Source organism: Ipomoea nil, unplaced genomic scaffold, assembly GCF_001879475.1.
Source record: "Ipomoea nil cultivar Tokyo-kokei standard unplaced genomic scaffold, Asagao_1.1 scaffold3100, whole genome shotgun sequence".
NCBI classification, from domain to species: Eukaryota; Viridiplantae; Streptophyta; class Magnoliopsida; order Solanales; family Convolvulaceae; genus Ipomoea; species Ipomoea nil.
The window spans coordinates 2490451-2511525 of NW_017619528.1; positions in this window are offsets into that span (position 1 = coordinate 2490451).

Consider the following 21075-nt stretch of genomic DNA (forward strand, 5'->3'; position numbering starts at 1 on the left):
ACACCAAATCTTACATGGATTCCTACCATAACGTTCTAGACATACGAAATATCAAGAAGACACTCAAATAGCCCAACAAAAGAACATCGGGAAGTCAAAGCATCAATTACCGAGTCAAAAGAATCACGGGGAACAAATCCCCAACAACGATCATCCTTGTACCCCGCGGGTGGGGCCACGGGTGGACCTCTACTCGTGGTTCAGCCCGCGGGTACAACTGTCCAACCCACTTGTACCCCGCGGGTACAACTGTCCAACCCACTTGTACCCCGCGGGTAAGGCGGCGGGTGGTGCACTACCCGCCGTTCCGCCCGCGGGTACACCTCTGTACCACAATTAATCCCTTCGGGGATTTTCAACACCAAGTCCAAATTCAAGTCCAAAACACCCAAAAATCCCACAAAATACAACAACATGACTTGAATCAAGGAAATAGCCAAGCAATGGCATTCAAGAATCCTAATAACAAGCTCTAGATATGCATTATCACAAGACAATGCATCAAATCTCACATTTCATAGTAAAAATCACATGTAGAAGTCAAGAAATCATCATATAGGTAAGAAAATAGATTTTGTAAAGCATGGGTTACCTCTTGTAGCCTACAACTTCACTTATCACACCTTTACAAGCTTCTAACAAGGCTTTCCTTCAACTCCAACTTCAAAAACACACCAAAAGACAACAATGATTTCATTTTTAGAAAAAGACACCTTAAAAGGTACTAAAAACACTAAATGACCAAAGATCTTACCCTCCTATATGCTCAAGATTAAGAAAGTTTGAATCTTGGAGACCAACTTGAAGAATCTTGGAATGCCCAAACATGGCTTGAAGTAGAAACTAGCTATTTTCTAGAGAGAAGGAGGAGCTTTTCTTTTTAGGGTGTTAGGGAAAAGAATGAAAGATGACTCTAGGTAAGCTTGGGATACAATCATAAGGTGAAAAGTCTTCTTTACCCTTACTAAAGTGGGAAAGTGTAAGGAGACAAGGGAACAATTCATGAAGCATAGGGTACAACCCATTGACTTGAATTGACTAGTCAATTACTAGTCCTCCGACTATTGAATTTTCAGGATTTTAAAAATAAAGTATCAATTAAGCTAAGGATTAATTACTTAAATAGAATTTGGATTTACGGGGTGTCACAGATTTGATGCATGATCTTGAGATGATGCATGTTTAGAGCTTGTATTTAGGTTTCTTGAATGCCATTGCTTGGCTTATTCTTGGATTCAAGTCATATCTTTGTTGCGTGTGAGATTTTGGGTGTTTTGGACTTGAACTTGGCTTTGTTGATGAATTTCCCCGAAGGGAAAAATGGTGTAAAGGAGGTGTACCCCGCGGGCGGAACGGCGGGCAGTGGCTTACCCGCCGCCCCACCCGCGGGGAACAGGCTACTCGTGGGGGTGTACCTGTATCTTTAGACAGTGGTATCTTTCAGGTGTTGAGTAGTCGAGCGCGATGTCTAGAGCCGGTAGCTTAGCACCTGTATCTTTAGACTGTGTTTTTGTAGCCTGCGCGCGAATGGTTTTAGATTGTTTTTAGAGTGATGTTTTGGGATAGTGTGTTACACTTGCAGATTGTCGCCTTAGCGTTACCTCATGTGGTATACGTGGCATAACACCCCTGTTTTGGATTTCTTTTATCCAGTTTCCGTTTTCTTCCGCTGTGCTAGTGTTTTGTTGTTAATCTGCATGTGTTAAGACTTGTTTTTAGGTCTTGTTGTTTTTGGGGGGTGTTACAGTTGGTATCAGAGCCTAGGTTTTGAGCCTAGGAAGAGTTAAGTCTAGACTTTCTAAGTGTTTAAGTGTGTTTTGAGACCTCTAAGCGACCTTAAGGAGGTAAGTGTTAGACTTAGGACTCTAGGTTGCACGGTGAGATGTGCGTTGCTTTCTGTCTTGCTTGCTTGCTCTTTTTGTAACCTTGTTGTTGTAGAAAAAGTGCGATGCGTCCTCGTCCTCGCGCTCGCTCCCTAGAGACCCCGACCAACGAGCAGCTCGCCTAGAATCTCCATCAGTTGACGCAGACGATGCAGTCTCTCAGTGAAGCTCTGTTGAACAACAATCAAGCTGCGCCGCCTCCGCCTCCGATTGGGCACCGCGATGTGGGTCGTTTAGTGTCCGGGCATCGGCCGCCTTCCTTTGCTGGTGAAGAAGACCCTGTAGTCCTTGAAGAGTGGCTACGGGTGTTTGATAAGATTTTTACCATGGTGAGCTGTCCCGAAGAGAGGAGAGTAGAACTGGCAACGTTCTACTTCTTCCAAGAAGCTGTTCTGTGGTGGGTTCACGAGAGTCCGACCTTTCTTGAAGAGCCTGGGTTTGATTGGACCGCGCTCAAGGACAGGATGTGCGAAAGGTTCTACCCAGCGCATGTGCGAGCCGCCATGTTTGATGAGTTCCTTCATCTGCAGCAAGGACCTCTATCTGTGGTGGAGTACCACAAGAAGTTCCTAGAGCTGGTGCGCTTCGTGAGGGTGTTGGTGCCTACAGAGCTTGCCAAAGTTGAGCGTTTCGTTGCCGGTCTGAATTATGAGGCACGAAAAGCGTTGACGGTGAGTAGGCCTAGTTCTCTGAAGGATGCGTATCTGTGTGCTGCGGATCTGTTTCGTGTTCAGCAGCTTCAGAAGAGTTCGCTTGAGTTGGCTAGGAAGAGAGTTGAGAGTGGAGGTTCTTTTGCTTTCAAGAAGCCCCGACCGAGTTTTCCGGCTAGAGTTGTGTCATCTTCTTCTCAAGGACCAGTTAGGGTGGAGCCTCCGGTTCAAGCTAAGTCAGTTGGTTGTCGCAAGTGTGGGAAGGTGCACCCGGGCCAAGTTTGCTATGGCCAGGCATTTAAGTGTTTTCGTTGTGGGGTTGTTGGTCATAGAGTTGCGGAGTGTCCCCAGCTTGCCGGTCAGAGAGTGTTGCCGCCACCCCCGAGAGCTGGAGGAGCACCGGGAGGGAGTTCAGGTCACGGAGCTGTTGGAGCTAGGTTGCCTGGGAGAGTTTTCGTGATGGCGCGTTCGCAGGCGGAGTCGGAGGGTCTGGTGGAGGAGGAGTTAGCAGGTAACCCTTGTTTTCGAGCCTATCCTTGTGTCCCCGAGAGTGTTGTGTTCTTTGTTGCCTTGGGTGCTATCTTGTGTTTCGTAGTTGTCTTTGTTTGGCAATCCTCGGCATGCTTTCCTTGTTAGTTTTTCGTTGAAGTGCTTAGTATAGACTATTTTCTTGCTAAGTGTTTTCTTTAGTTGGTATCTTGTTTGTGGTAGTCATCTATCCTTGAGTTATCTTGTGCTTAGCCCAATTCTTCCACCTTTGTACTTGGTTGTTCTTACAACAATTCCTTGAGCTTTTCCCTAAATTTTCCAAGTATTCTTTGATTTGGAAAAAATAGCAAATCCCTACCAATATTTTTCCTTGTGTAGCATAAAAGTTAAACCTAATATTTCTTTGTAATCTTTGAGTTTTGAACCTTAGCCAATTTAATTTCTACCCAACCTCTAAACCACTTGAGCCAATTATCTTTCTTGAAACCTAACCAATTTTAAATCCTTTTAAACCTTAAATTCCCACTTTGTTCAAAATCCCCAAATTTAATCATCTTTTTCCCAATCTCACCCAAATCCCTAATTTCTCTTCCCAAATTCTCTTCTTCTTTTTCCTTCTCCCTACCCGTGAGCTACCCGAAGCCATCCCACCCCCCACCAACCTGCCCGTCGCACCACCGTCTCGCCACCGCCGGAGCCTCGCCACACCGCCGCCGTCGCCGGTCTGCTTCACCGCGTCGCTGAGAGAGAGAGAGAGCGTGAGAGAGAGATTGCAGCGAGAGAGAGAGAGAGAGTGCAGCGAGAGAGAGAGAGGCAGCGTGAGTGTGAAGAATGAGAGTTGTGGGCTTTGTTTATTAAGCTTTGGATCATCTTCCACCATGCCTAGAAGGTCAAGCTTGGCTAGGAAAGCGGAGTGGGTGGATGCCCACTACCTTGTGCTTGAAGGTAAAGCTTTTGATCCGGAATCTTTTTCAAGTTCCTTGTTGGATTTGCTTAAGTTTCAAGGTTTGTTAGATGGGTTTCACGCCATAAGGGCCGAGACTTACCCGAGTTTGGTGAAGGAGTTTTACCATCACATGGTGGTGACGAAGGAAGGTGAAAGGCTTGAGATCACCTCTAAGGTGAGAGGTGTGAAGGTTGTGTTGTCTGAGAAGAGGTTAGCTCAGTTGTTGAGTTTGTCTGCTACCGGAGTGGCTCAGTACAGTGGTCATTCTTGGATTAGTACGGATACCATGGGGTACCGTGACTATTTGAGTTATCTGTTTGGCCGTACGAGTTGTTTCACTCAAGCTTCGAGGTCGGAAAAGAAGTGGTTGTCTGCGGAACAAAGGATCTTGGTTATGTTGGTGTCAGATTGTTTGATTGCCTAACAACAACAAGAGCAGTTTGTTGGGTAAGTTGGAATGTACCTTTGCTTTCTGTCTGAAGAATATGGTTAAGTTCAATCTGCCTGAAGAATATGGTTAAGTTCAATCTGCCTGCTTTGATGATGCAACACATGGTGTTTTGCCGGGATCACAACCGGAAGAGTTTGCCGTATGGCATGGTGGTAAGTTGGATCTTGGTTAAGAAAGGTGTTAGTGTGGATGGTTGTCTCCCGAAGGCTGTGGGAAAGATGGTGTTGGATACCGCCAATCTCTGGAGTTGTAATCTGTTTCAGTTGGATAGTGGTGAGTACATCAGGCTTGAAGAGGTTGCAAGGAAGGCACCTGTTGAGAGAGCAGAGTTAGCTGCCGGGCTTGGGATCCGTGCCAGGAAGTTGAGCCTTGCAGTCTAGAGTTTGGGTGGTGACGAAGAAGTTGAGGAGGAAGCGGATCAGGAAGAAGAAGAAGGAGCACCGGAGACCGCCGAAGCTGAAGTAAGTGAGTCCGACAGTGAGGAAAGTCGGAGAAGGAAAGAAGTTCGCACCAAGAGAGAGCAGGACGTCGTCTCTTTGCTTCGGCAGCAGAACAGTTTGATCGCCGAGGGCTTTGCGTTTGTGAGGTCGCAGTTTGTCGCAGTGCATCAGAGGCTGGATCGGTTTGAAGCTAGTTCAAGCCACAGAGATGAAGCCGAAGAAGAAGAGTCTGAAGAGGCCGAAGAGTCGGAGAGTGAGGAGTTCTAGTGGTGTTGTGGTAACCCCGTTCGCTTCTTCCTTGTTGTTTCTTAGCCGTTGTAGCTTGGTATTAGGTTATTGTGTGCTTTGTGTGCTTGCTTGTTTTGTTTTTTGCCTTGTTGTTTAGCTAGTTTGTTAGTTGGTGTTTGGGGTTAGTTGTTGAGTTCTTGGTTGTTGTCTAGAAGTTGGTTGTTGTGTTAAGGGTAGAGTTCTTGATGCTCAATCTATACGTTTGTTGACCCCTTGCCAATCCTTGAAATCGTAATGTCTTCTTCTTTGCCTTGGAACCTTGAGAGAAATTTTGGAGTTTTAGACCAAAAGGGATATTCTTGAAATTTCTTGTCACAATTTTGTTTCCTTGTTACTTTCGTTTTAACTCGTTGTACCCAAGTTTCGGGGACGAAAGTTCTTTGAAAGGGGAGAGGATGTGACACCCCAAAAATCCACACTCCAATCCATGAATTAATTGAGTAATTAATTCTATTTATTTTGAGGAGTTGATTCCTAAAATCCTGATTTTTTGATACTCAAGGACTAGTATTTGACTAGTCAATCTTTAAGTTGTGTTGTACCTTGTGCTTTGAGAGGAGTTCCCTTGTTCCTTACACTTTCTAAGAGTTAGTAAGGGTATCCTTGTCTTTTCACCAAGAGTTAGTTTTGTAACCTAAACCTAGAAGACATCTTCATTTTCATCCCTTACAATTCCTAGAAAATATCTCTACCTTCTCTCTAGAAAAAAAGAGTAGCTTGTTCTTCAAGCCAAGTGAGACCTTTGTCAAGATTCCAAGTTTTACTTCCAAGATTCAATCTTTCATCTATTTGGGCATCTAGAAGGGTAAGATCTAAGCTTGTCTAGTCTTTTTGGTTCTATCTTAGTAGTCTTTTTCTTAAAGGTGGGATCTTTATGATCTTTTGGTTTGATCTTGAAGTGGGTTTGGTTAATGAGCTTAGTGGAGAGCTTGTTGTGGTGTAAGAGGAGTTTTTTGGTCTTCAAGAGGTAACCCATGCTCTACAAAACCTATTTTGCTTACCTATATATGATTTCTTGGCTTCTATTTGTGTTTTGCTATGAAATGTGAGAGTTTATGCATTTATCTTGTGATATTGCATATCTAGAGCTTGTGTTTAGGATTCCTTTGTGCCATTGCTTGGCATTTTCCATGGTTCAAGTCATTTTGTTGTGTTTGGTGAGATTTGACATGTTTTGGGCTTGAATTTGTGTTTGGAGAAGAAAATCCCCGAACGGATTTGTTGTGGTACAGGGTTGTACCCGCGAGCGGAACGGCGGGCGGGGCACCACCCGCCGGCCTACCCGCGGGGAACATGTTTCCTTGTGGGTAGTGTACCCGCGGGCGGGACCACGGGTGGGGCACTACCCGTGGGTCCACCCGCGGGGAACACAGTGGTGTGGTGATGGGATTTGTTCCCCGTGATTTGTTTCTCTCGGTGTTTGATCTTTTGGCTTCCCGTTGTTCTTTTGTGGAACTATTTGAGCGTCTTCTTGATGTTTCATAGGTCTAGAGCTTTATGGTAGGTATCCATGTAGGATCTTCAGTGTCTTGAATCGTGCTAAGTGTTCAACATTGTGTTTCGTTGAACCAAGAAGTGTCTTGTGTGTTCCTCGGAACTATCTTGAGTTTCCCCATTGATAAGCATGCTTGTTTGTTGTCTTAATGCTAGCGTGTGTGTTGTTCGTACCTTCTGTTTGGTGGATGATAACTTGTGTTATTCATCGTTGTTGTTGTTGGGTTGTGATCCGTTCCTTGATTGAGTGTGTTTCTTACCTTCTTTGCAATCCGTTGATTGATTCGTGAGAGTGGTGGTGCGTGTGTGGCTCTACCTGGATTGCACGATTAGTGGTATGGGACACTGGTCACCAAGGTATTGCAGCGGTCCTCGTGGTGGCCGTGAGGTGATTATGGAGTTGTGGCTGAGTCCACGTGATTGGGGGATAACATTGTGTTATCCGGGCATGTGTTGCCGTGATTGTTGGGTTTTCGTTGGTGGTTATAGGTGGGGGACGACGGTTCCGACGGAATAAGATTGCACTTGGCTGTACAGGGGATTTCTGGAGGTAATGGTTGGCTTTGAAGGTACAAGGTTGTGGGTACCCATAAGGTTGGAACAGGGCATAAGGAAGGCATATCAACTGGTGATGGGTGATGTCGCGAGGGCTTGTAAAGTCGGTGTTGTGTGATCTTCTCTCGTGACGTGTGTAGTCACGGAGGCTTGTGGTGTTTTGGCATGTGTTGCCGTTGGGTGAGTCTTTATCCCTGTGTGTGGTTAATCTTTGTGGTTGGGATGTGTTCCCGGTGTTATCCTTGTGAGTGGTGAGTCTTGTGTTGTCTTTTGATCTTGGCTTTTGACTTATATATATGTATTCCGTTTCGAAAATGGTTTTTATATCTTATATCTACCTATTTATGATACTTAACGGTATTGGTGGGTTACCAAAATCTTTCGCTGAACGGGCGTCGCCCCGATGTTTATCTTTGTATCTTTCAGATGTTGAGTAGTCGAGCGCGATGTCTAGAGCCGGTAGCTTAGCACCTGTATCTTTAGACTGTGTTTTTGTGGCCTGCGCGCCAATGGTTTTAGATTGTTTTTAGAGTGATGTTTTGGGATAGTGTGTTACACTTGCAGATTGTCGCCTTAGCGTTACCTCGTGTGGTATACGTGGCATAACACCCCTGTTTTGGATTTCTTTTATCCAGTTTCCGTTTTCTTCCGCTGTGCTAGTGTTTTGTTGTTAATCTGCATGTGTTAAGACTTGTTTTTAGGTCTTGTTGTTTCTGGGGGGTGTTACAAAATCAAGAAGAGAAGATCTTAGAGAAAAACCCTTTAGCTGAACAGATATATTTGGCTGAACAGATATATATATATATATATATATATATATATATATATATATATATATATATATATATATATATATATATATATATATATATAGTATTTCAACGCGTTGGAGTGGGTTACCAGCATTATTCGCTGAACAGATATATTTGGCTTTTAGGTACAGATGAGTAGCTCCAGAGCGCGCTAGAGGACCAAAGACTTAGATAGATAGTTTTCCTTTCAGGCCTGCGTGCCATGATGATGTATTGACTTTGCTTTGAGGATATTTAGTTAGTGTAGCCTATGCATCTGAGTTCTCCAGCTCAGATTTGGCATAACACCCCAAACTCTTGTGTTTGGTAATGCTCTGTTTCGAAATTAATGATAGTAATACCTTTATTATATAAGTTTTAAAAGTTTCGAAAATCTGGGGTGTTACAGTTGGTATCAGAGCCTAAGTTTGACTCTAGAATAAGACTCTTAAAGACCAGACTTTAGGACATTAGGCTTGAACTCTAGGTACACAGGAACATAGGATTCAGGAATCTTAGGACGCGCAGTGAGATTGTGAGCCTACCTAACTTTCCCCTCACTCTATCTGCACTTAATTTAAAGAACTCCCTCCTACACTTATAGCATCAAGGTAAGGATGCAACTTAAAATAATATCGGCCCTGTGAACCATCAGGATGGAACCAACTAGGAGACAGATACCAGAGCCCTCCGCGCATGGACCCTTGATTTGAAACCTGCAGCAACTGGCCGAAGTTGCTCAAACACTGAGCAACACGATCCTCCAGCCATCGTCACCAAATAGAAACGTAGAAGTCAACCACCAAATCTCAGGACATCGGCCACCCACCTTCTCAGGGGAAGAAGACCCCACAATTCTCGAAGAATGGATCCGGACTTTTGACAAAGTATTCGAAGCAGTAGAATGCCCGGAGAACCACCAAATAGAAGTAGCCTCCTTCTATTTTAAACACGAAGCTGACCTCTAGTGGGTCCACGAGGGACCTAATTATAAACAAGAACTGGGGTTCAACTGGGAGGCCCTAAAAATAAGATTACGTGGACGGTTCTACCCCAGTCACATAAGGGCAGCCGTATTATAACACCCCGTGTTATGACCCCTTTACCCAAATTAATTAATTAACTACTCAGCCCAAAAAGGAAGTTAAAATCCATTAATTAGCTAAAAGAGGGTCCACCATAGTCCATGGGCCCTTATCCCTAAAGCCAATCCCTTAGTCCTATAGGAAATAGAATTAGCAAATCCATACCACTTAGACCCTAATTGGGACTCCTAAATATATAAATAGGGACATAGGAGGCACCTAGAACTCACACCACAATAACTTTCACCACACATGGATTCCCGTAGGAGAAATCAAGACAGAAGAAATATAATAGAAAGACCCTTCATAGCCAAAGAAATTGATTAAGGCTAAGAGGTAACCCATGTCTCAACAAAACCTATTTTCCTTGCTATGATCTCCCTCTTTGGCTCCCTCTATATACTTGTGTCATGACGAATTTCTTTATGATATTGGTGATATAATCTTTATTGATTGATGTGATGATTTTATGAGGGATCTTGATGATATTGGTGTTAAGAAGAGGTTCTTGATATTTATGTGATGATTTCTTGATAAATCTTGATGGTTCTTGATAATGAAAATAAAATATGATTTTGATGATTTGGGTGGGATTAGAGCCCTAAGTTGGATTGGGAATTGATATTGTGATGTTCTTGATTTATATTTGGGTGGGAATTTGCATGTTCGGGTGTTGTTCGTGTCTAGAAGTCGTGTTAGGATGTGTTCAATATGATTCTTGCTTTCGATCCGTTAAATGCCTATGTGGTGTTGTTAATTGCGTTTAAAATGTCTAAGCATGGTTTCGGGTTCCACGAAAGATCCCGGGACGCGTATTTGATAAAAGAGTCAGTCGGGGGTAGGTGGGGGTAGGGGTACTCGCTACATACCCGCTGCGCAAAGTGAGACCGCCAGGCAGCGGGCAGCCGGCGGGCAGTCGTCTGCCCGCCGGGCACACGCTGCCCAGAAGTTGTCGCCGGCGGGCAGCTGGCGGGTGGCCCTCCACCCACCGGCTACCCGCTGGTTTGTCACCCACCCCGGGTCTTTGGCTTCCCCGTTTGGTGTTCCCCATTCCTGGTGGTGTCCCAACGGACCCCATTTGTCGTGCTTGAGTCTAGTTTGATGTTTCGGGTACCGTTCGTAGGATAAAAGAGTCTAGGAATTGCTTGCTTGTTGAATTAGTAACCCGTTGGCCTAGGTGGAAGTCGTATGAACCCCTTAGGATTATTCTTAGTATGTGAATGATCACATGTAAGCTTATTTTTGTGTCCCCCCTTCCCAATGTGCTATTATGTGTTATGTGATGCATGATTCCCCAATTTGGTTGCGATCAAATTGGCTATACAGGCAGTTGGATGGGTTGAGAACCATCCCAACTGTTAACCAGGCCGGTTGCGATCGGTCAGGTATATAAATATTATATAGGGTTGCGGTCCACTGTTTGGTTACTTATGAGCTGCGGTTCATTCTCCTGGCTGCGGTTAGTGATTCACTTCTTGGGCTGTGGTCCACATAGGCCTCATGTGCTATGACCCACCGATCTTGACGCGCCAGGCGGTGTGTAGGGCCAATAAGCCCGATGAAGGCTGTAGTCCACCGACATGAGAAATCAGTCGGTGTGTAGGGCTACGGTTGGCTGCGATCCACCGGGTGATGGGCCAGCGGTGTGCAGGGTCATAGTCTCCGAGGATTATCGCCCACCGACTGAGTCCCCCAGCGGTGTGTAGGGCTTGATCCGCTACGATCCACCGACTATGCCTGTCAACGGTGTGTAGGATCGTAAGTCTCCCCTTGTAAAGTGGATCACAGTCCACCGATTGAGCGCGTCAGCGGTGTGTAGGACTGTGATCCGCTGCTGAGTTCGTCAACGGTCTATAGGGTTGGTTGCGATCAACTCCCTTCATGCTGTGGTATGAGGTAGGGTGCTGTGGGGCCGTGTTAGTGCTATATGCCCTAACCCTCATGTTCGGGGCATGTGATTGGTCCCGTGGCGCCACCAAAGTGTGATTGTGTGCTAAGAATGATGATTGGATGATGATATGATTGATTTGAAAGTGATATGTGACCTTAGATGCATATTCTTCATTATGGTTGTCTCCACATAACTGTTATCATTGATTATTATGCTTGCCCCTAATTGCTGAGTCTATTCCTGGTTTTAAAGCTAGAGTTTCTTAAGTATATATCTTCTTGCTTCAAAATGGTTTTCATATATCTATATATATATATATATATATATATATATATATATGTATATATATATATATATACATATATATATATATATATGTATATATATATATATATGTATATATATATATACATATATACATATATATATATATATATATATATATATATATATATATATATATATATATATATATATATTGTATTTCAACAAGTTGGAGTGGGTTTCCAGCATCATTCGCTGAACATATATATTTGGCTTTCAGGCACCGATGAGTAGACCCGGAGCGCGCTAGAGATCCGAAGCATAGATTAGTTATCTTCCTTTCGGCCTGCGTGCCATGATTATGTATTGACATTTGTACTGAGGACTTTAGTTCATGAGCCTGTGCATCTGAGCTCTCCAGCTCAGATGTGGCATAGCACCCCGCACTCTTATATTTGATTTTGGGATTTAATGAAAACTCACCTTTATTATATAAGCTTTAAGACTTTAAAAATTTCGGGGTGTTACAGTTGGTATCAGAGCCTAAGTTTGACCCTAGGATAAGACTTTTAAAACCAGACTCTAGGACTTTAGGATTGAACTCTAGGTATTTAGGAACATAGGATTTAGGAATTTTAGGACGCACGGTGAGATTGTGAGCGTACCTATTATCACATAACCTCCCCTCACTTTATCCCTCATTAATTTAAAGAACTCCCCTCGCTTATCACATCGAGGTAAGGGTACAACACTCTAACTCAACATTACTATAAACATTGGCTCTATAGATCAGCATCATGGCACCAACCAGAAGACAATCAAGGACTCCGGAACCCGCTACGCATGACCCCTTAGCTCAAACCCTATAACAACTAACCCAAGTCGCTTAAGCACTAAGCGACGTAGCTCTCCGCAACAACCGACCACCACCACTTCCGCCAAACACAAACTCAGAAGTCGCCCGACAAGTGTCAAATCACCGACCACCCACCTTCTCGGGAAAAGAAGATCCCGCCATCCTTGAGGAATGGATTCGGAACTTCGACAAGATTCTGGGGTTGGTAGAATGCCCAGAAGAATGTCGTGTAGAGGTAGCCTCATTTTACTTCGAACACGAGGCAGACCTTTTGTTGGATACACGAGGGACCCACTTACAGGCAAGAACCAGGGTTCAACTGGGAAAACCTGAAAACAGGACTGCGAGAACGGTTCTACCCAGCCCACATAAAAGCATCTATGCACGAAGAGTTCCTGCACCTAAAACAAGGAACGACTACCGTCATGGAATACGATAAATGATTCCTCGTACTGGCACGCTTCGCGCCATAACTAGTCCCCACAGAGACAACCAAAATAGAGAGATTTGTGTCAGGCCTCAACTTCGAAGCCCGAAAAGCACTAGTAGTAAGCGGACCCTGACCCTCAACGAGGCCTACTCCAGTGCCGCCAATCTCTATCGAATCCAACTACTACAGCGTGGGGTTCAAGAACAGATTCGAAAAAGGAACACAGGAGGTGGGGTGCCACCTATGAAAAGAACAAGAAACGACACTAACGCAAGGCCGACTAATCCAGCTGGACAGAGGCTACCCCCAGGAAGCAACGAAGCTAACACAGGGAGCTTCCCTTGCCCAAAATGTAACAAAAACCATAGAGGCAATGTGTAACACCCCAGATTTTCAAGATATTTAAAACTTATAAAATAAAGGTGAAATCCCATTAAACCCCAAAACATAATACAAGAGTACGGGGTGCTATGCCAAACCTGAGCTAGAGAACCCAGGTGCACAGGCTAACTATCTAATATCCTTAGTAATGTAAATGCATAAACATGGCATGCAGGCCGAAGGGGAAACTATCTACTTCTACGTTCCAAGTTCTAGCGCGCTCCGGTGACTTATTCTTCTGTGCCTGAAAGCCAAATATATCTGTTCAGCGAGAGATGCTGGTAACCCACTCCAACGCGTTGAAATACAATACATATAGAGATATATATAGATATACAAAAACCATTTTGAAGCATGAAGATATATCCTACGAGACTCTAGCTTTTAAAACCGGGAATGACTCGACAGATAAGGCTGGACCCAAGCAACAGTTATAACAGGCGTATACAATCCTCAACAGGCAAGACAGATAAAGCTGAGCATAATTAATAATCATAACCCAATGTAAACAATCCCCAGCATAAATCCCTTAGTCACATCCCCCCAATATACTCATAAACACAACTCCTCCATATCTCACCACATAGCACACTTTCTTGGCACCACAGGACCAATCGCATGCCCATACATGAGGGTCAGCGCATATAGCTCTGACACGGCCCCGCAGCACCCTGCCCCGTCTCACATTACGGAGGAGCCGATCGCAACCGACTAATGGACCTTTGTCCTACATAATATTTATATACCTGACCGGTCTTTACCAGCCTGGTTAACAGTTGGGATGGTTCTCAGCCCATTCAACTGCCCGTATAGTGGACCTTTGTCCTATATAATATTTATATACCTGACCGGTCTCTACCAGCCTGGTTAACAACCGGTATGGTTCTCAGCCCATCCGATTGCCCGTATAGTGGAACTTAGTCCTATATAATATTTATATACCTGACCGGTCTCTACCAGCCTGGTTAACAGCCGGTATGGTTCTCAGCCCACCCGACTGTCCGTATAGCCCGATTGATCTTAACCAACTCGGGGTTACATGCACACATAACACATAGCAAGTACATGCAGCCCACATTAACACATTGGGAAGGGGGAGAAAACGTATAACAAAACCTATGCGTGATCCATCACATACTAAGAATAGTCCTAAGGGGTTCATACTTCTTCCACCTAGGTCAACGGGATACCAATTCAACTAGCATGCAATATAATAGACTCATAAACCTACGAACGGTACCCAAAATATCAAACTAGACATAGGCACGATAAACGGAGTCCGTTGGGACACCACGGGGGACGGGGAAACATCAAACGGGGAAGCCGGGAACCCAAGATGGGGAACATTCCAGCGGGTGCCCGCTGCCGGGATCACCATTCCGGCCGTGGGTAGGTGGCGGGTCCCCTACCCCCCACCTACCCCCCACTGACTCTTATCACACATTTTCGCCCCGGGAACCATTGTGGAACCCGAAACCATAGATAGACACTTTACAACGCAATCAACGACAACACGTAGACAATTAACGGATCAAATACGAGAAACGAACGGCACATAACCTATCATGCTTTTCTAAACATAATAAACACCCAAACATGCGATTACCCCACCCGATAATCCAAGAATAATATCATACGATACAACCTAGGGTTCTAATCACTTTTATATCAACAAGAATACGATTCGCCTTCTAATTGCAAGATTCGGTAAGAATAACACATAAGCATCAAGGGCATCACACAATTATCAAGAACAACACATAATCATCAAGAACTCCATATAATCATCAAGAACATCATAATTATCAAGAATCTCCCAATATCAAGATTATCAAGATCCCCCATGGGATCATCACATTAATCATCAATAATAATCATCACAAGTCATTAATACACAATAATATGGGGAAACCCTAAGGGGGAATCATAACTATGAAAATAGGTTTTGTTGAGACATGGGTTACCTCTTAGCCTTAATTAATTCCTTGGCTATGAAGGGTCTTTCTTTAAGCTTTCTTGCTTTCTTGATTTCTTCTAGGGGGATTCTTGGAGCTCTTTGGGGTGGTGAGTCGTTTATTGTGGTGGTGAAAGATCTAGGTGCCTCCTATATCCCTATTTATATATTTAAGACTCCTAATTAGGGTCTGAATGGTATGGGTTTACTAATTCTATTCCTTATAGGACTAAGGGCTTATTTTAGGGATAAGGGTCCATGGTCCATAGTGGACCATATTAATTATTTAAAGGGAATCCTAATCGTAGTCTGAATAGTAAAAGGCCTACTTCCTTTATTCCTAATTGATAACTAGGTCTAGGATTCCTAATTAGAATCTGAATAGTAAAGGGTTTACTTTCTTTATTCCTAATAGGCTTAAGACTCTAATTTAGGCAAGGGTCCACGGTTCATGGTGGACCTTATTAATTAATTAAAGGAAACCTGACCGCATTAAATCATATTTAATTATTATTAACGGGATTAATTAAATAATTAATCCGGGATTGAAGGCCGTAACATGGGGTGTTACACAATGACTGCATGGGAAACCCCTTACGATGCTTCAACTGTGGAAAGGAAGGGCACAAGTCCTTCCACTGCACTCAACCCTCAAGCTCAAGCCCTATGGCCATGGGCCAACGTGGAGGCACAAACAATCAAGGAAATTACGGTGCCCCTGGAAAAGTGTTCGTCATAAGTCGCACGCAAGCTGAACTTGTGGACGAGGGCAACCTCGACGAAGAAAACTCGGTCCCAGGAAACGAAGATCACGCAAACCCGCCAGAAGAAAACCAAGAAGATGAGTTCTGTTTAGGATAACTGAGAAACCCCTTGTAATCACCCTCGTAGTAGAATTACTTGTTTAGGCTAATTACTTTGAAATCATTATAAATAAAGAGCAAAATTTAAATAATTTTAGTATAAAGGAAAGAAACTAGACTATCCACATCAATAACAAGAGGGACCAACCAAATCTTCTACCACTAGAAGACAAAAGAAGGAAAAAGATAAGGATTACACAACAAAGAAGGCCAATGCCATCAACTGGAATGGAATCTTAAACCTCCCACTTACAAGTTAAAGCTTTAACCACAAAACTAGAAATGTTTCTTGAAACCTCAAGGGAACACTCCCCTCTTAAACCCCTACAAATCCCTAAAAACCCCCAAAACCCCCAAATCAAAAACTGTAACACCCCCCCAAACACAACCTATATAAAAGGCTTTAACACCTACAGATCATACAAAAAAAACTAGCACAGTGGAAAAAGATAAAACGAAAACTGGATAAAAGAAATCCAATGGGGTGTTATGCCACGTCTACCAAACACGGTAAACGCTACGGCGATCAATCTGCAAGTGTATACATCTATCCCAAAGACATCAGTCTAAAACTACATTGGCGCACAGGCCACAAAACAAGGATAAAGGTACTAAGCTACCAGGCACTAGACATCGTGCTCGTCTAAACTAGACCCACCAATTCATAGTACACAAGGTACCGTACACGGCAACACATGCCCGGATAACACATGTTATCCCCCATAAACGTGAACCTTACACAAAGGCCACAGCTCCATAATCACGCCACGGCCGCCACGAGGACCGATGCAATACCTTGGTGACTAGTGTCCCATACCACTAATCGTGCAATCCATGTAAAGCCACACACACCACACCTCAACAGGAATCAATCAATGGATTACAACGAAGATATGAAACATACTCAATCAAGGAACGGGTCACAGCCCAACAACAACAACGATGAATAACACAAGTTATCATCAACCAAACGGAAGGTACAAACCACACACACGCTAACATTAAGACAATAAACTAGTATGCTTAACAACGGAGAAAATCAAGATAGTTCCGAGGAACACACAAGACACCTCTCGGTCCAACGAAACACAATGTTGAACACTTAGCATGATTCAAGACACCACAGTCCTACATGGATACCTACCATATAGTTCTAGACATACGAAACATCAAGAAGACACTCAAATAGTTCCACAAAAGAACAACGGGAAGTCAAAAGACCAAACACCAAGTCAAACGGATCACGGGGAACAAATCCCGAACAAACACCACCATGTACCCGCGGGTGGACCCACGGGTAGTGCCCCACCCGTGGTTCCGCCCGCGGGAACATATTCCCACAGGGCTATGTACCCGCGGGTAGGCCGGCGGGTGGTGCCCCGCCCGCGGGAACACTCCTTTTCCACAACAAATCCCTTCGGGGATTTTCTTATCCAAAAACAAATTCAAGTCCAAAACATGGCAAATCTCACCAAACACAACAAAATGACTTGAACCATGGAAAATTCCAAGCAATGGCACAAAGGAACCCTAAACACAAGCTCTAGATATGCAATATCACAAGACAAATGCATAAACTCTCACATTTCATAGCAAAACACATGTAGAATCCAAGAAATCACATATAGGTAAGCAAAATAGGTTTTGTAGAGCATGGGTTACCTCTTGTAGAACAAAAGACTTCACTTTACACCACAACAAGCTCCCCACAATGCTTACTTTCTAAACCCACTTCAAGATAAAACCAAAAGATCATAAAGATCCTACCTTTAAGAAAAAGACAACTAAGATGAAACCAAAAACACAAGATGAACTTAGATCTTACACTCCTAGATGCCCAAATTGGTGAAAGGTGGAATCTTGGTAGCAAATCTTGGAATCTTGACAAGGGTCTCAACTTAGCTTGGAGAATAAGCTACACTTCTTTTCTAAAGAGAAGGTAGAGCTAATTTCTAGGAAATGTAGGGAATGAAATGAAGAAGTCTTCTAGGTTAGGTTACAATACTAACTCTTGGTGAAAAGTCAAGGATACCCTTACTAACCTTTAGAAAGTGTAATGAACAAGGGAACTCCCCTCAAAGCTCAAGGTACAACATAGCTTTGAAGTTGACTAGTCGAATACTAGTCCTCGAGTATTAAAAATCAGGATTTTTGGAATTAATTCCTCAAATAAAATAGGATTAATTACTCAATTAATCCATGGATTGAATGTGGATTTTTGGGGTGTCACATCCTCTCCCCCTTCAAAGAAGCTTTGTCCCCGAAGCTTGGGTACGACGAATTAAAGGCAAACGGTGAAAAGAAACAAACTCTTTTGGTCAAAGACTCCAAAAGAACTCACAAGGATTCCAAAGCAAAGAAGTATTCCAAAGAGAGAAAGAAGGCATTTCAAATTCAAGGATTGGCAAGAGTTTAACAAACGGATAGATTGAGCATCAAGAACTCTAGCCTCAACACAACCACAGACTTCTAGACAACAACCAAGAACTAGACTACTAACTCCAAACACCAACTATCAAGCTAGCTAAACAACAAGGCAACAAGCAAAAACAAGCAAGCACACAAAGCAAACAACAACCTATCACCAAGCTAACAACGGCTAAGAAGTAAACAACAAGGAAAAAGGCGAACGGGATTACCACAACACAAGCTAGAACTCCTCACTCTTTGATTCCTTGGTCTCCTCAGACTCCTCTTCGTCTTCGTCTCTGCGGCTCGAATTGGCTTCAATCTGATCCAACCTCTGATGCACTGCGACGAACTGCGCCTTCATAAACGCGAAGCCTTCGGCGATCATGCTGTTCTGCTAACAAAGCAAGGTGACAACGCGCTCCTCATGCGCCATGACGTCATGCTCCTTCTTCGTGCGAGCTTTTTTCCTCCTCCGGTTTTCCTCACTGTCCGAATCACTTTCTTCAGCTTCGGCGGCCTCCGGTGCTCCTACTTCTTCCTCTTGGTCTGCTTCCTCCTCAACTTCTTCGTCACCGCCCAAACTCTGGACTGCGAGGCTCAGCTTCCCGGCATGGATTCCTAGCTCAGCTGCTAACTCCGCCCGTTCATCAGGTGCTTTCCTTGCAACCTCCTCAAGCATGATGTACTCACCATCATCCAACTGGAACAGATTACAATTCCGGATATTGGTGGCATCTAACATCATCTTTCCCACAGCCTTCGGAAGACAACTGTCCACACTAGCACCCTTCCTAACCAAGATCCAACTTAACACCATTCCGTAAGTTAAGCTCTTCCGATTGTGATCCCGACAAAACACCATGTGTTGCAACATCAAAGCAGGCAGGTTGAACTTAGCCATGTTCTTGAGGCAAAAGGCAAAGGTGCACTCCAACTTACCTAACAAACTGCTTTTGTTGTTATTAGGCAACAAACAATCTAATACCAACATCACCAAGATCCTTTGCTCCGCAGACAACCATTTCTTCTCCGGCCTAGAGGCTTGAGTGAAACCACTCGTACGTCCCAACAGATAGCTCGAGTAGTCACGGTACCCCATGGTATCCGTACTAATCCAAGAATGACCACTGTACCGAGCCACTCCAGTAGCAGACAAACTCAATAACTGAGCCAACCTCTTTTCAGATAACACAACTTTCACACCTCTCACCTTAGTGGCGATCTCAAACTTATCACCCTCCTTTGTCACAACCATGTGACGATAGTATTCCTTAACCAAACTTGGGTAAGTCTCGGCCCTTATGGCGAGAAACCCATCCAACAAACCTTGATACCTAAGCATATCCAACAAGGAACTAGGAAAAGATTCCGGATCAAAAGCTTTACCTTCAAGAACGAGGTAATGGGTATCCACCAATTCCGCTTTCCTAGCCAAACTTGACCTTCTAGTGTTAGGAATAAATTGTAAATTTGGATGAGCCGAATGTATTTTTGAAAAATCAAGTAGTCCCCATTTTTATTCTATTTGAGTCAGTTTCAGTCTATAGAGTATGGTGCACCCATATCATGCAACCCATGTACAAGTCTGGAAAATCACGAGTTGATTTTAGATGATAAGCGGGATTATAGCTTAACACAATTATGATGCGGATAAGTCACCAAGAACTATGTTAGAGGAGTTGGAAGAAACATGTGTGAGTTATGCCAAATGATCCTAAGTTCGAATCTCAAGTGAAGTATTTTTAACTTGCTTGAGAGACTAGCTTGGACCGTATGAGAGACTAGCTTGGACCGACTAGCTAAGAGAGACTAGCTAAAGCTTGGAGACTAACTGGGACACTAGCTAACATGGAGACTAGCCAATATGGAAACTAAGTAAGGGAAATGCACAAGTCTCACAAAAGCCATGCATCAGATGGAGAAACACACCAAGTATGGTGGACCAAGCTTAAAATCGAAACAGAGCATCTCACCATGGACAACTATGAAGTTTTTACAGAGGTTCCAGTATATCATTTTACAAGGACCATGAAGGAGAAAATATCTGATATAATTTTACTCGGAGAAGTGTCGGTGGACACTTATTCACTATTGTATCTGGGTGATCGAAGAATAGTGAATTTCCTCCTTGAAGTGAAAGGAGAAGAGTGGACTAGGAGGATTACACCACCTCTGAACCACTATAAATCTCTCTCTCTGTTTACTTACTGCTCATACATTTGATGCATGCTTATTCTAACTGCGAACTAACCCGATTACGATTTATCGCATATCTTTATCTGTCTGGGTTTGATAGTTCCCACGTATGCATGCAAGCCAAACCTTACGTACATCATCTTTGAACCATATCAAGTGTTTCTAACGTGTTGCGCGATTAGAATATCTCTTTGAGCACCGCACTTATAAGCATAACACTTTACCGCTACCTATCCCGCTGCACACTCTAAGTTGTTTATCTTGTTGATGCTTGTTACTTAGAGTTGAAATTACCAAATTATTATTTGACTTGTGTGTTTTCGAAGAAAATTGAAAAATTTAGAGAAGTCTATTCACCCCCCCGCTAGACTTCTCGCCACCCTTTCGGGACCAACAAGTGGTATCCGAGCGGTTGTCTATTTGAGTCAATTTTGACTGCTAGATAGATCTCAAAAACTTCAAAATGAAGAGAGATATGGCTCTTGCTCAAAATTTGCTTTTCTCACTTGATAAATTTGATGATTGGAAAATACGTATGCAGGTGCACTTATCTGCTTTAAATGACGAAATGTGGGAAGTCATCGCAAATGGTCCTATCCAAATTATGGAAGTTAACACTGCCGCCGCACTAACTCCAAATGCTCCACGATTTATTCCAAAGCCAAAAATGTAGTGGACAAAGGAAGATAGAGCGCGAAATAATTTGAACCATATCAAGTGTTTCTAACGTGTTGCGTGATTAGAATATCTCTTTGA